Below are 16202 nucleotides of genomic sequence, written 5' to 3'. Positions count from 1 at the left end.
CCATGTGATAAATAGGTGCATGATCAGGTCCTTGCTTATGAAAACCCCCTATGAATGGCTAAATGGGAGAAAGTCTAAGCTGACCTACCTAAGAGCATTTGTATGCAAATGTTTTGTTCTCAATTATGGAAAGAAAGATTTGGGAAAATTTGACGCAAAGAGTGATGAAGGAATATTTCTTGGGTATTCTTCTCACAATAAGGCATGCAAGGTCTACAACCAAAGAACTCAGTGTGTGGAAGAAAGTGTGCATGTGATCTTTGATGAATCAAATGAATTTGATAACAAGGGAACACACGATGATGAAGCTGTAGATGGGGAGTTTTCAAAGGTTCCTGATGAAGCCATTGAAATCTCCAATGGAAAGACAGAGTTGATGAGTCAAGTCAAGTAGGGCAATGAAGAAGATGCAGTAGAATCTCCAGAAGGCATAGAGGAATCAAGTCCCTCTATTACTTCTGTTGAAACTGAATATCGGGTAATATATTTTATCTTCTCTCCTCTCTCCTCACTTAAAATACATTTCATCTTCTCTCTCTCTCTCGCATAACATCTACTGTCTCTCTTCTAATCTTTGCCTAAAAATCACCATTTCTCTAAACGGCTCTTCCTCTCCAAATATCCCAGAAACGAACCCCACATCTTCACCTTCCAAAAACCACCTTTATCAGACCCAAAATCACAAGATTCACCACCAAAATCCCCAATCTCCACTAACCAAAACCCACTTGCAACATTACCATAACCAACCGTTTCAGCTCCTTTTAGGACTCGAAAAAAATCAAAACCCAAAGAAATTTGTGCCTTCTTCCTTAAACCCTACCCCAACTAAAAAACCCAACTCAAAGGAAAGTGGTCAAACTCTGTTAGTGTCAAAATTCTTCCAAAACACTGAGGATCTTAATGAAAAAGATGATGGAGTTGAGGTTTCTATCCAAACTGTAGGTGCTGAAGTTATGGGTACAGCGAAACCAAACAGGGTTGAAGAACAGACGAGTCCCGTGGTCATACATGAGTCTGCAAGTGTAGGTGGTATAGAGGAACAAGAAAAGGCCGCTGATAAAGGAGATTCTGAGAAAAGCCCTAAAAAATCAGGTAACTCCAACCCTTTGGATAGTGATAAAAGGGTAGAGGACTTTACCGTAGATTTTGATGGAAATTTATCTGAAAAGGGGTTGGGTATGTCTAATATTTTGGAAAGTGAAGTAGAAATTATTGTTGGTTTTATTGATGTTATGCATACCAAAGGTGTTAGTGCAGAGAGTCAGGGGGAAAGGACTCAAGGGAAAGTGAGTCAGGGGGAAAGGGTTAGTGTTTAGGAAACAATGGAAGTGAATGAGAGACCTGGTCCGTCAAGGGAAAATTTGGATATTGTTGACCCTGGTACTGTGTTTACTATCATCGTACCCTGGAAGGAACCCTCTTCTGAGAAGGAACCTGGTTCCCCCAATCCTTCTCAAGAGGTTGACTTTGATGATGTCATTATAAGAGCAGTTTTCAAAAGGTCATCTAGTCGCGTGAACCAAAGTGGTGAAAGTGTGAGAAAGCATATTGCTGTTAAGCCACCAGGCAAAGGAGCAAGGCTCAACGTGAGGCTGTTCTAAAGGCTAGTAAGGAAAAAAGTGCTAGAAAAAAGAAGAAGAAGGCTGGTGAAGCATAGTTTGAGAGCTAAGGAGAATGTGGTAACCATGTCTGATAATGATGAGGAAGTAGAAAAATCTCCACTGGTGAGGAAAAACTCTAAGAAAAAAAAAAGGAAAGAAAGCTGTGAGGGATGAGACAGAGGTTGATAAGAATGTTGAAAAGGAGAAGAGCATGTCTGGCTCTTCTCAGAAAAGAAAAAGCATTGTGAGTGAGGAACCTGGTTCCTTAAAACAAAGGAAAAAGATCAAGGAGTTGGAATTCCAGAGGCAAGAACATTTAAAAAAGCAAAAAGTATTACTTGAGAGGGTGTTTGACCCCGAAATTGCTGAGAAAAATTGAATAAAGGAGCTGCTGGAGATTGTTAAATTTCAGAAGTAGGAGCAACTGTTTGTCTCCCCTACTCCTAGTGTCTTTAAGGATGAGGTGGAAAAAATCTATGCCTCCTTAATGTACACTGATGACTCCACTTTGGTCATGACTGTAAATGAGTTGGAGTTCGAAATGGATGAAGAAAAGTTGGGTGAAATTCTTAGTGTCCCAATTGATGGATTGAAAATAGTAGAAGGGAAGGCCATCACAAGCCTTCAAAGATCTGATTGTAATAAGGGAGTATCTGCAGCTGGTGAAAGGCTCTACTGTTATATCCGGCATTTTTGCGCATTTGGAAAGCTTGGAATAATTTTGCTTGTAAGGAAATAAGGCCATATTTGGATTTTTCTTAGCAAGTGTGAGCCGGTTTTGGAAGCTTGAATGCGAAGACACCGGAGAAGGCCTAAGGGCAAAATTGGAATTTTGAAAATTTATTTCAAAAATTTCGGAAGATGATCCATAAGCAATTGGGCTCAAATAAATGAAAAAAAATGAGGCCCAAAAGTGCTAGGGGTGGCCGGCCAATAGGCCAAGGCCCAAGTCCATGGAATTGTTCCATGTGACAAATTAATTAGAGGATAATTATATATGGTCACCCATAGAACATTCAAGACAAGAGAAGAAAACAAAAGAAAAATCAAGAAGAGAAAAAAAAAAGACAAGGCCTTCGGCCATGGAAAAAAAGAAGAAAGAAAGAAGAAAATTTTTTTTTGGAGCCTTGGTTCTTGATGCAAAAACTTGTTTCTTCTTGAATTCCTATCAAGTTTGAAGCGCTCTCCAACATGGTATAGTTATTCATGTGAGAAAGTTACGTTTGCGGCGAGTTGGAATTTCAAGCAAGAGGTAAGATTTCCATGTTTTATGTTATGGAACAAGTATGTATGTTATGAGGATTGAAATTAGAAAATAAACATGGAGTTGTGATGTGTATGTGCGGCCGCGTGTATGTGTGAGTGTATATAGCCGTGCATGTGCATGATTTTGTATGGAGGATGTGTTGAATTTTATGTTATATTCTAGTTGTGATTATGATGAAATTCATGTTGGAAATGAAAGTTGAATGAATTCGGATGAATTTGGAGAAAGGGATGTTGGCCGTGGGGTGGATTAATTGGAAGGAAAGATGAATTAAATTTATTTAGTATGTTAATTATGTTGTTGTTGCCTTGTAATGTAAAGGAAGGTTTAATGAATTAAGATAGCTTGAAAGTTGGTTGTATGTTGTTATGAGAAATCTATGTGAATTTGATGTAATTTTTATATAATGATGAAAGTAAGATCTTAGATGTGAATTGTGGTCATGACTTATGAAATTGGAAGATGGAAGAATGTTATGAATATGCATGTTGAGAATTGGAAGTTTTGGAGGAGTTATGGTTTGATGGAAACTTTGTACATTTTATGGAATATGAGAAATATGTCCAATTTGCATTTGAATGGTTTTGGATTAGTAAGTAAATAGGAGAACGTAGACATGAAGTTGGAAGTGTGAAGTCGGAATGGAAACTAATGCATTAGGTCGGAAAGTTGACTAGTTGTATTATGTTGTGATTATTAATGTTATTGATGTTGTTGTTGGGTTGTTGTTGGTTGTTTTGAGCCGAGTTGAATCTCGGGGGCGTTGTATTTATAGGGGAAGTGCTGCCGAAATTTCGGTAGCCAAATACTTACCCAAAGTTGAAATGTTAACTTGCATGAATAGTAATTGGTAAAGATGACCATTTGCAGATTTTTGACGAAACGAGATTGGAGATTAAGCAAGCGTGAGACGTCCGTAAGGTATGTAACGCTTACCTATCCTTCATATGGCATGTCCTAGACCTCTAGGCCAAAAAAAAAAAAAAAAAAAAAACGGAACCTCGGGACTAATGCTCCTAGAAATCCGAATTTGATTTTGGTTACTATTCATTCAATCAAAATACTTACCTTTGGATATATGAGCGCATAAACCTGGTATCTTCCGTGAATGATCTAAATGTTTTCACGATAACTTTATGGAGCCTAATGGTTGTAAATTATGTTCGCCGCCTCGGTTTGACCCGAGGTGGGCCCGCAAGTCCCGAGGCTTCCCTTATTTGGTTCGTCTGACTCCTTTCTGTACGATACGAAAAGAAATGTTTGCTTATGACTCTATGGTCCGCTTGAAATGCCTTATTATGTTATTTGAACACTCGTCACTAAGAATGATGCAAAATTTTCCAAAAAATGATCTACCATGTATTTTTGAGAAAAATTGATAATCTAAAAGTCCGCAACTTTCGTATACAAATTCCGATTTACCCGATATTCGTTTTGAGCCTTCTGAGGCTATTGTATATGTATATGGAACTATGTGTCAAGTTTTGGAACTTACTTTTATTATGCATATGATTTCTGCACTACTCTGCTCGTGCGACTATTATGATTTCGTTCACCGTGATCGTGCGCCCTATGACATATTCGAGCTTGATGTGTTACGGTTTCCGAGACCTCGCCATAGGGCCGGTTACCGTTTATGGTGTTATGATGTGATATGGCTTCTGTTATGTTTGATGATGTGATGTGTGTGATATTATGATTTGTTCGGAGCTGTACGGAGATTTGAAAACTTCTGGAGTATGATGTGGTGTGGCGCCAACGACAGGCGGGCGACCACCGTTCTAAGAGCCTATGCATGATTCCTATTTGCATTTTGCACATTTGCATTCCGTACAGGTTTGGGTCTGTTACTTCCGTATTTGTTCTGTATTTTCTCACTCCAGTTATGGTTCGGATTACTAATGTACCTTCGCATACTCGGTACTTTTTCCGTCGACCCCCTTTCTGGGGGGGGCGATGCCGCGCGAACGAGTGGATTCCCGGTTTAGGCCACACATTACTGCTACTTTGGGTCTCCTACATTTGGTATACATGCTACCGCTTGGGTATTTTTTGCTACTATTTGGGTACGGCGGGGCCCCCGTCCCGTCATATGTCCGTACGTTTTTGTAGAGGCTCCGTAGTCACAAGTTTGTGGGTCGTGGGTCCAGTCTGTTCGTATATGATTTTGGTTTGTACGTATATGATTTCGATTTCGTCCTTAAGCGGCCCGTAGGGGTATGGCCAATATGGCCCGTCTGTTTGCATGAGTGTGTTTGGGCGACGTACATTCCGCCAACTTTGATTCTGATGTGATGTTTGACACGGGTGCCCGCTCAGGATTGCATTTGTACGATATACGCGACTATCGCATGAGTAAGGTCCGTCAAATTTGTGGTATCACGATAAATTGGTTCGTAAGTTTGTTCGGGGTGCCTAGGTAGGGCACCGCCACGCCGGGTCGTGACATCACCAACTTTTTTGAGCTTATCATGTCCAAGGGGTCGAGAAGAGATGCATTGCCTCTGTTGCGGACTAGGTCCTTCTTGAAGCTCTAGTAAATTTTCAATCTATCAGTCAGCCTGCTCTAATGATTGAGCATATGATCAAAGTGGTTAATGCAGAGAGGGCAAGCATGGTCTCCTATATGGCTTTTTCTTGACTAAGGTCTTTCACCACTTCCATGTTAATACTGAAAAGGACACTATGGGGACTAGGAAGCAGATGTTCACCATGGGAACTTTAGAAGAATGTGAGTGTTTGGAAAAGAAGCGGGTATTGGCTGCAATTCAACCATTTCTATCCTGATTGAGGCTCGGGAGCAGGCCACAGTAGAAATTGAAAGGCTCTAAGCTGAGAATGCCATCCTGATAGCAAAGCTGGCTAGAAGAGCATAGGAACCTGGTCCCAGTAATGAAATGGAGACTGCTAATGTTGTGTTAAGGGCTGAAAATGCTAAGTTGAGGCAAAAGCTTGATGTGCTCCGTGACCAAATGGTCTAGGATCAGAGGGCTGTCAGTGAGAGATGTGATAAAATCTCTATGTCCCATTAGCCCATTCCTCCCCTGTTAAACTCTTTTTTTGTTTAATCCTATCTTTTTGATGACATTGGTATTTTTGACATCTTAAGTATCATAATTTGTATTGTTTTGACTGTTATGTCTTGAATATTATCATGTTTACTATATGTCATGGGCAATTACTCTAGTTTATGCAATGTTTTCCATCTGTTGATTCTTGTTTTTGCTCATGTTGTGTTGCCCCAGTGGCCAACGAGTTAATGTTACTGAACTTTTTTGTGCTTGTGCCGCTTTTATAACTCTTTTCAATATGCCAAAACGGGGAAGTTTTCTAGGGGGTAAAGTGATATGCTGATGCTGAAAGTTCAAGGGGTAAATTTCAAATGAAATGGATGCTAACATGTTGTCTAAGTCTGATCCGCAGGGGGAACCTAGTTCTCGGGGGGAATTTCATTAATGTGTTTGTCATCATCAAAAAGGGGAAAATTGATAAGTTATTTCATTTTGTGTTTTGATAATTTGACAAACACTCGAGGGACCAGGTACTCGATCAGGTTCCCTGAGTGTCGTACAACCAACGCGCTATAGCTGTAAAGCTGCGGTACTGTTAGTATGCCTATTGGCAAAACCGCAGCAGCATAAGTGCAGTTTGCTAGAGGCCAAACATGTAGCTAAAGGCCAATATCAAAAGATGAAATGTCCTATCCATGGTCACATTCCCCCCAATAAATATACAACATGTTACATTGCTCAACCTATCACTTATAAAATCATAAATTCATATTCTCTCAAGTGTAGCCGTCACTGCTCTCTAGGTGCTCTCAAGAACAAACGCTTCATCAAACTCAAGGACTAGATCCCAACAATTGAAGATGAATTAAGTCCTAGTTTTATTAAGTCTTTTGTCATTTCATTCTTCATTTGTAATCCTACACTACTTTCGAGAATTGTCATTGTAGGAAGTTTCTCAACCTTTGTTCTTTTGTTGTCTTGGCTAGAGTTAGTCAAAGGCAGTAGTTTTCTTGGCTAGAGTTAGTCAAAGGTAGTTGGTAACTTGGCTAGAGTTGGTCAAGGATTGTAGCTTACAATAGAGTTATTGTAAGGGATGAGGGATTAAGAGTTTTAGTTCCTAGGTTGCAAAGGTTGTAATCTGAAAGTTGCTCAGTTAGTGAAGGTGAAATCCTACTCCAAAGGGGTCGTGATTTTTAATCCCTTGAGCAAGGAGTTTTCCACGTAAATATCTTGTCTCATTTACTTTCTGTCTTGTTTACTTGAGGGAGCAGACAGAGAGCACCCGGTTCTCTATACTATTTTGTGAACTCTTAGTTTCTATCATCTTACGTTATAATTTAACCAATTTAACGCACTTATAAGGTGACAAATTCTACGAAGAAGCATCTCCTATTTTTGGTACGTACATACAAGTTAGTAGTAGTAAAAGATGAGAAGAGAACTGACAAAAGATTTAAAGCATTGATTAGAGAAGATGATAGAGAATTCTCCACTCTGGAAGGGGGCTTGTGTGTCCTCTATTTGTTTGGTTATTATAAAACAACATGAGGTGATTTATCTATATAAAAGAAATGCTACTATACCTTAAATTTTGGCATAAGTCACGGAGGGAACTAACCCCCATATAAAATTTAGAGAATTACACTTTATATCATTTCGTTCAAATTCGTAATCAAATGAGTCCATATTTTAAGATCTTATTATATTCAGCCTATTTTATATATAATTTGAAATATTTAGGATAAATAAATAATTTTTTAGTTTGTGATACTTTTCATTTTTTTTTTTTTACTTAGAAACTGATTGAGAGTGATATTCATATTTATCATTGCAGATTAAAACATTGTTGAATGGATTAAAGTGAATAACTAAAAACTCCATTGTTGAGGGTTTATAAAGAACTTGAAAACTCACAACTGTTTGTTAAGATTTTTGACAAATAGGTAATTGGAGTTCATTGGATATGTTATTTTGAAGTTATGATTAAAATTTGAGACTATTTGGTGAAGATTTGACCCATTTTTTATGAAATTTCGTGGTTGAAGTTTGTAGGAGACCAAATCAATTTTTGTATGATCTTATTCAATAGAGTAAAAGTATGTAAAAACACTTTTTATGCGCTTTTATATAAGGTTGATACATTGTTTACAGTAAGTATAAAATATTAAATATATTGTACACCTAGTATATAAAAATTGTTGCAAAAAGGATGTTAATATATGGATGTAAACTGAAAATATGACTACATAGATACAGTTTATTGTGTTAGATCGTATATTTAAAAAAAATTCCCGATAATACTTGAGTTTTGCCTTAGGGCGAGGGATCAAGCTTCTGGTGGATTTATTGAAAATATAATCAGAAGTGGTTCCATCTTTTTCAAAAGTTTCAATCGCACATCAAATCAATATTCTCTAAGATCAATTATTTTTCTTGTGATTCAAATTGATCGATCATAGTCAATTAGACTTAATAATTCCTCATTTTTCCACATTTCTGATTTCTCTACTAACCCTGTATATATTTGTATGGACTCACATGTCACGATAAGAGTTTGTGGGTCGTAGGTTAACATAGACATCTGAAATAACTAGTCTCATTTAAAATTGTGTTTCGTCCTTCTCAAAGAATGATTTAATATTGATATTCGAATTTTTAGCAAGTTTTGTCACACGTATTTCTTAAATAATCATTAATCATAAAATATAGGGAATGAAATTTCTTGCAAAATAAAGTGAATGTCTGAACTCACACTAAATAAGATGCATTCAGTCTTATATATACTCCCTCCATTCACTTTTATTTATTCACTTTTGATTTTTCACACCTCTTAAAATTCTCAAAATCTCTTTTCTTATTGATATCTGAGCTCGCACTCAAAACTAGATGCATTAATTCTTATAAAATTAAATGCATTAATTCTTATACTTCAAGACCCCTTTTATTATTGAGACACAGAGAATATTAAGTTAATTTGCTACCTCTAACAAATAGATTAAATTCAAACGTACAAATTCATAATAGATGCAAACAAAATCGTAAAAGATTTAAAATTGAGGGACCAAAACTAGTATTTTTTTTCCCTCAAGACATTACAGATTAGAAGCAAATATATGTATGAAGAATAGGACTGTTGAGTTCTTAGATTCCAGCTCAGGGAGACTTATCGAAATTGGAAAAATACATGCAGATTATACACATGACATCTTCTATGAATTACAAAAATGACAAAAACGTTATTTTCTTAAAACATTTATTGTTATTTTTTCGTTTTAATCTCTCTCTCTCTGTCTCTCGCTCAAGTTCTCCCTTTCTTTTTGAGCTCTGTAGAAAATCTATCAGTTTGGTAAAAGGAATCTTTTTTTATGCTAATTCTTCAATATATTTTAATATCTGTAACAAAAAAAAAAAAAAAAAAAAAAAAAAAAAAAAAAACATAGTATTATAAGACCCATTTGAGAAGATGACAAAAGTGATTCCTAACATTTGGAGGTAGGTTTAAATTTCGAAGTAATTCCTTAAATATATCCTGGAATTGTCGAAAGAGATTTTTTGTCTATGCCAAATATATATATATATATATATATATATATATATATATATATATATATATATATATAAATACTGGTTGTTAGCTCTTAACATGAACAGCGAAAAAAAAAAGATATTTAAAGAGAGCTCACTTTTAGAGAGTAGGTTTTACAATTTCTGCAATCTAGTCTTTTTGGAGTTTGGTGCAACTTTTTTACATGTAATTTTTTTTAATTATTTGTCATGTTCTGGTATTCGGTGCAAAACTTTGTGTGGGGATTTTTGAAATTTGATGTGACTTTCTTGTGCTTTTGATCAAATTTCTTTTTCACAGTTCATATTAAATGTAACATTCAGAGTTTATTAAATATTTGATGAAGATTAAAAATGCTCGTTTTGATAAACTAAAAGGAACCAAAACTGCAAAATAGAATATTTGAAAGATTATTTTAAACCCACCCTGGAAAATAAGAAATCAATTTTTTCATTTCACAAATCCATTTCATAGTACTAAATGAAAAGTATAAATTGAACATAACTTCAATTTCATCTTCATTTCTTGACCAACTTCCACTATGTAAATAACATCGCATATCAAACCTTAAATTATACTGTACTTCCCACAACAATACTTTTGCAATGAGATTGAGACTACTTTTAATCAATTAATATTTTGATTGAATGTGCACTTGAACCGTGTCACATCAATACCTACACCTTACGTCGGTCATTTTGTGCTAGAACCTAGATGTTCAATGTTTTTCATTGGGATTCTCATTAATTTGAATTCGCATTGCATAAGGTTCATTTAAGAAAAAATCACTTTTTTAATATAATCTTTTTTATACCCTGATTTCAAATTCAAGATCTTTGATTAAGAATAAAATTTATATACATCCTAACACAATATTTGTCGTGTAGAACCGATATCTTTAGTTGTAGGAACATAAAAGGACAACGAAAAATACTTTAGTTAATACTACGTCGAATAGATGATTGATGAAGAATAGGTTAGAACTATAGCATTGATATATTGATATTACGACAAATATAAGGATGAGAATATGGTACTATTAAGAAGTCTTTCATATAGTTTCCTTTAAATTTGTCTTCACTAATCTTTCTTCTGTTGGATATTTTTTATATGTTTTTTCTCCCTTTTTCTCTTTTTTCTTTTTATAACGTCGTTTCTTTTTTCTCCTTTATAACTCATTCAAGTAGATCACTATTCTCTTTGTCCCGGTTTATGTAGCATAGTTCTAATTTCGAGACTCAAGCAGTTTAATTCTGAATGTGAATTTGGGCGTGGAATCTCTATGTTTTTTAAAATAAAATTTACATAGTTGAAAACTATTAAAAAAAGTGCTATAAGTACAAAAAATTGACAATTCAAAATATTTAAAATTTATATGAAAAAATTATAGTCAAGGTATAAAGATGCCACATAAATTGGGACGAAGAGAGTATTATTTAGAGATACAGTCAAAATTTTAAATCGGCGAAAATTGAACATTATTGCACTTATTACATGATGGAGATAATATATATATATATATATATATGCAACTATAATAGTTTGGCTCGGAAATGCCATCGCTTAAATAAAATGACTCATCCATGTCATTTTTCATTAACGGCTCATTTATGTATGACACGTGGCCTCCAACTAGATTGTGGTTGTGGGTGGGTCGGGTGTATGAGTCGAATTTTTTTATTAATTTGGGATTTAAAATTGGGTTGGTTTAATTAAACGACGTAAACTTCTAATTGGAGGCCACGTGTCATACCTGATTTTATAAAATCGGTGTTAATAAAAAGTGGCATAGATGAGTCATTTTGGTAACCGCCGATGGCATAAATGAGCCAAACTATTGATGATTGGTATAAATGAGCCATTTTTGATAGTTCGATGGCATAAATGAGCCAAACGATTGATGAGTGGCATAAATAAGTCATGTCCGATAGTTTAATGGCATATTTGAGCCTTTTCGAATAACTTTTTTATTAATTTGGATAATGTATATTAAAATATTTAGTCATATTTTGCTTAAGATTTAAGTTATATACATTTATAGTGTAAGAATTTTTTATATTATCACTATAAGATAATTATCAATATTCGCAGATTACTAATTATAATAATAATACTAAAATTTTATTTGTAATTACCTTACAAATGATTTATTGTAGCGGCAAGGCATAAAATACCCCTATACAATTGCCATATTACCGCCATATACTTATCTATCATAGAGTCCATTACCCCCAGAACTATTTAGAAATTTCCTACTTTTGTATTATCAACCTTTAGAAATAGAAGCCCTACATAAAATTAATGATTTTTCTTTTATTGTGTTAATGCACTTTTTGCCGAATATATTTTAGGGTTTTATTGATATCCAACCAAAACCCAATAGGTTTTATCTTGTGTTTGATTCAAAGTTTTTTCAAAAAATGGCAATCTTCTTTAATTCTGTTTTTAATAAATAAAAAGAAAAAAGAATATTCCCAAAACAAAATATGTAGTATGATTAACTTTAATTACATGTTACGGGTGAGTATGCGGTTCTTTGGGGTGATAATGTATATTTTGCCCAATATTTAAATGTCATATTTTGCTTAAGATTTAAGTTATATACATTTATAGTGTAAGAATTTTTTATAAAATCACTATAAGATAATTATCAATATTCCGATTACTAATTATAATAATAATACACATTTTATTTTTAATTACCATTACAAATGATTTATTGTAACTTTGATAATTCCTTCACAAAGTTATGCCGTGGCATAAAATACCCCTATACAATTGTCATATTACAGGCCCATACTTATCCATCAAAGGAGTCCTATTACCCGCATAACTATTTAGAAATTTCCTACTTTTTGTATTATCAACCTTTAGAAATAGAAGCCCTACATAAAATTAATGATTTTTCTTTTATTGTGTTATTGCACTTTTTCCCGAATATATTTTAGGGTTTTATTGATATCCAACCAAAACCCAATAGGTTTTATCTTGTGTTTGATTCAAAGTTTTTTTAAAAAATGGCGAATTTTCTTTAAAATTCTGTTTTTAATAAATAAAAAGAAAAAAGAATATTCCCAAAACAAAATATGTAGTATGATTACCCTAGGGCCAGTACCCCTATTATGGGCTTGGAATATGAATTTTAGGCAGCCATTAGATTGACCGAAAATCTGGGGCAGTTTGCACGATTGTCTTTCGCTGGGGGTGGTCTTTAATTTTTGTCTCTCAAAATGGTGGTCTTTAACTTTTTCCCTTCGTAAAAGTAGAAGTAGCATGGCAAATTCTGCCTTTTTGCACATGGCTAGAATTTGCCTTAAGGCCCAAATTCTCATGGACAGATTTGCATGGGAATAATTTGGAAATTTTACCTTATGTTTTTTTTTTTTTTTTAATTGGGGTTCGAACCCACAGTTTCGGGTTACTAGGCGAAGTGACAAAACTTAAAGAAGACCAATTTGAAGGACGAAAATTAAAGACCACCCCAAATGAAAGGATAATCGAGCAAAATAAAAAAATAAAATTTGGTGGTAGGCTCACCGAGAAACCCAATACAATTCAAACATGAAGTTTTTACACGGATTGACCTTCAAAGACAGTGGTCATTAAATTTTGGTCTTAGAACTTGCAAACCGAGGAAAATGTTGTTCTATGAAAATAGATATAGAGGTTTGTTTATAACTGGGAAAGATTTAAATTTCAAATGCATCTTTATTCATATTTCATGGTTGCTTTGATTTCTCTTTCAAAGGGAGGTCAAGTCCAAATTCAGCCTACTAGTTCCTTATGTTTGGAGGTAGGTCTAAAGTAATCTCTTTTCTTTAAATTTTTCAAAAGAAAATAATTTTTTTCTCCGTCAAATATTTGTTGTTATTTCTTAACATGCACTATGAAAAAATATATTTAATAGGAATTACTAACATTTGGAGGTACAAGTTTTACAGTTCTGCTATTTTTAATCTTTTTCTAAAATCTGGTGCAACTTCTTGATGTGTAAATTTCTTATGTCTGGTGCAATATTTTGTTTCATGGTTTTTACAATTTGACGTTATTTTCTTGTGTTTTTTATTAAATTCTTTTGTCACAGTTCATATTAAATCTAAAGACTAGAATTAAAAAAATTAAATATCGAATTGAGATTTGAAGTGTTCACTTTGACAAACTAAAGCACTGAGAACTGCCCTTTTAAGGAATCACTTTTGTCATTTTCGTAAATCCATTTCATAGCACTAAGGAAAAAGCATCAACTGAACATAAATTCAATTTCATCTTCATTTCTTTACCGACTTCATTTGACGATTTATAACATGGCATATCAAACCTTAAATTATACATCCACCAAAATAGTCATTTGTATTGAGATTGAGACTACTTTTTTCAAATTATTATTTTGGTCAAATGTGTACTTGAACCGTGTCACATCAATACCTACACTTTATCTCGGTCACGTTTCAGGCTAGAACCAATGTCTTTAAAAGGACTAATAAAAGGACAATAAAGAATAATACTTTAGTTTTTAGTACGTCGAATAGATTAGGGAGAACTGAGCATTTAAAATATGTGAATTCAAGACTAATCCTTTTTATCATTGGATTTTAAATTAATTTTTTTTACATATTAAATATTTTTTAAGATAAATATAATACTTAAATCAAAATTAGTAAATTTCACAAAACCCGTATCTTAGTCTCTAGCTGTGCCTCAAAAATAGGTGATCGATGAAGAGAATAGGTTAGAACTATAGTATTGATAATACGACAAATTAAGGGATGAGAATATGGAACTATTAAGAAGTCTTTCGCATAGTTTTCTTTAGAAGTGTAGGATTTTTTTTTATATGTCTTTTCTCCCTTTCCTTTTTATTCTCTTCATTACGTCATTTCTTTTTTCTTCCTTTAACTCGTTCAAATAGTTCACTATTATATAGAGTTACGTTCATAATTTTAAGTCGGTGAAAACTGAACATTATTGCACTTATTACATAATGGAGTATGCGTTCTTGCTAATGATCTATGTTCGATCCAATGTTTAGTCATATCCACTTAAGATTTAAGTTATATACATTTTTAGTGTAAGAACTTTTTATATAATCACCGTAAGATAATTATCGATAATTTCATATTACTAATAATAATAATACTAAATTTTACTTGTAATTGACTTACAAATGGATTAAAAATGCTCGTTTTTGATAAACTTAAAGGAACCAAAACTGCAAAATAGAATATTGGAAAGGTTATTTTAAACCCAGCCTGGAAAATAAGTAATCAAATTTGTCATTTCACAAATCCCTTTCATAGTACTAAATTATACTGTACTTCCCACAACAATACTTTTGCAATGAGATTGAGACTACTTTTAATCAATTATTATTTTGGTTGAATGTGCACTTGAACCGTGTCACATCAATACCTACACCTTACGTCGGTCGTTTTGTGCTAAAAACCTAGATGTTCAATGTTTTTCATTGGGATTCTCATTAATTTGAATTCGCATTGCATAAGGTTCATTTAAGAAAAAATCACTTTTTTAATATAATTTTTTTTATACCCTGATTTCGAATTCAAGATCTTTGATTAAGAATAAAATTTATATACATCCCATCACAATATTTGTCGTGTAGAACCGATATCTTTAGTTGTAGGAACATAAAAGGACAACGAAAAATACTTTAGTTAATACTACGTCGAGTAGATGATTGATGAAGAGAATAGATTAGAACTATAGCATTGATATATTGATATTATGACAAATATAAGGATGAGAATTTGGTACTATTAAGAAGTCTTTCATATAGTTTTCTTTAAATTTTTCTTCACTGATCTTTCTTCTGTCGGATATATTTTATATGTTTTTACTCCCTTTTTCTCTTTTCTCTTTTTATAACGTCGTTTCTTTTTCTCCTTTTTAACTCATTCAAGTAGATCATTTTTCCCTTTGTCCCGGTTTATGTAGCATAGTTCTAATTTCGAGAGTCAAGCTGTTTAATTCTGAATGTGAATTCGGGCGTGGAATCTCTATATTTTTTAAAATAAAATTTACATAGTTGAAAACTATTAAAAAAGTGCTACAAGTACAAAAAATTGATAATTCAAAATATTTAAAATTTATATGAAACAATTATAGTCAAAGTATAAAGATGTCACATAAATTGGGATCAAGAGAGTATTATTTAGAGATACGGTCAAAATCTTAAATCGGCGAAAACTGAACATTATTGCACTTATTACATGATGGAGATAATGTGAATATCTTTTTTTTTTTTTTTGGCTCTATAATAACTTTAACTAAATGTTACGGGTGAGTATGCGGTCACTGTTGATAATATATATTAGACCCAATGTTTAATCATATTTTGCTTAAGATTTAAGTTATATACATTTATAGTGTAAGAATTTTTTATATTAACACTGTAAGATAATTATCAATAATCGCCGATTACTAATTATAATAATAATATTAAAATTTTACTTGTAATTACCTTACAAATGATTTATTGTAGCGGCAAGGCATAAAATCCCCCTATAAAATTGTTATATTGCCAGGTACATACTTATCCATCATAGGAGTCCTATTACCCCCAGAACTATTTAGAAATTTCCTACTTTTCTATTTTCGACCTTTTAGAAATAGTAGCCTTACATAAAATTAATGATTTTTCTTTGATTTTGTTATTGCACTTTTTTCCGAATATATTTTTGGGTTTTCTTGATATCCAACCAAAACTCAATAGGTTTTATCTTGTGTTTGATCCAAAG

This window comes from Lycium ferocissimum, chromosome 9 (genome assembly GCF_029784015.1).
Source record: "Lycium ferocissimum isolate CSIRO_LF1 chromosome 9, AGI_CSIRO_Lferr_CH_V1, whole genome shotgun sequence".
In the NCBI taxonomy this organism is placed as follows: domain Eukaryota; kingdom Viridiplantae; phylum Streptophyta; class Magnoliopsida; order Solanales; family Solanaceae; genus Lycium; species Lycium ferocissimum.
The sequence above is the reverse complement of the archived record's forward strand: the minus strand, read 5'-3'. Positions refer to the sequence as shown.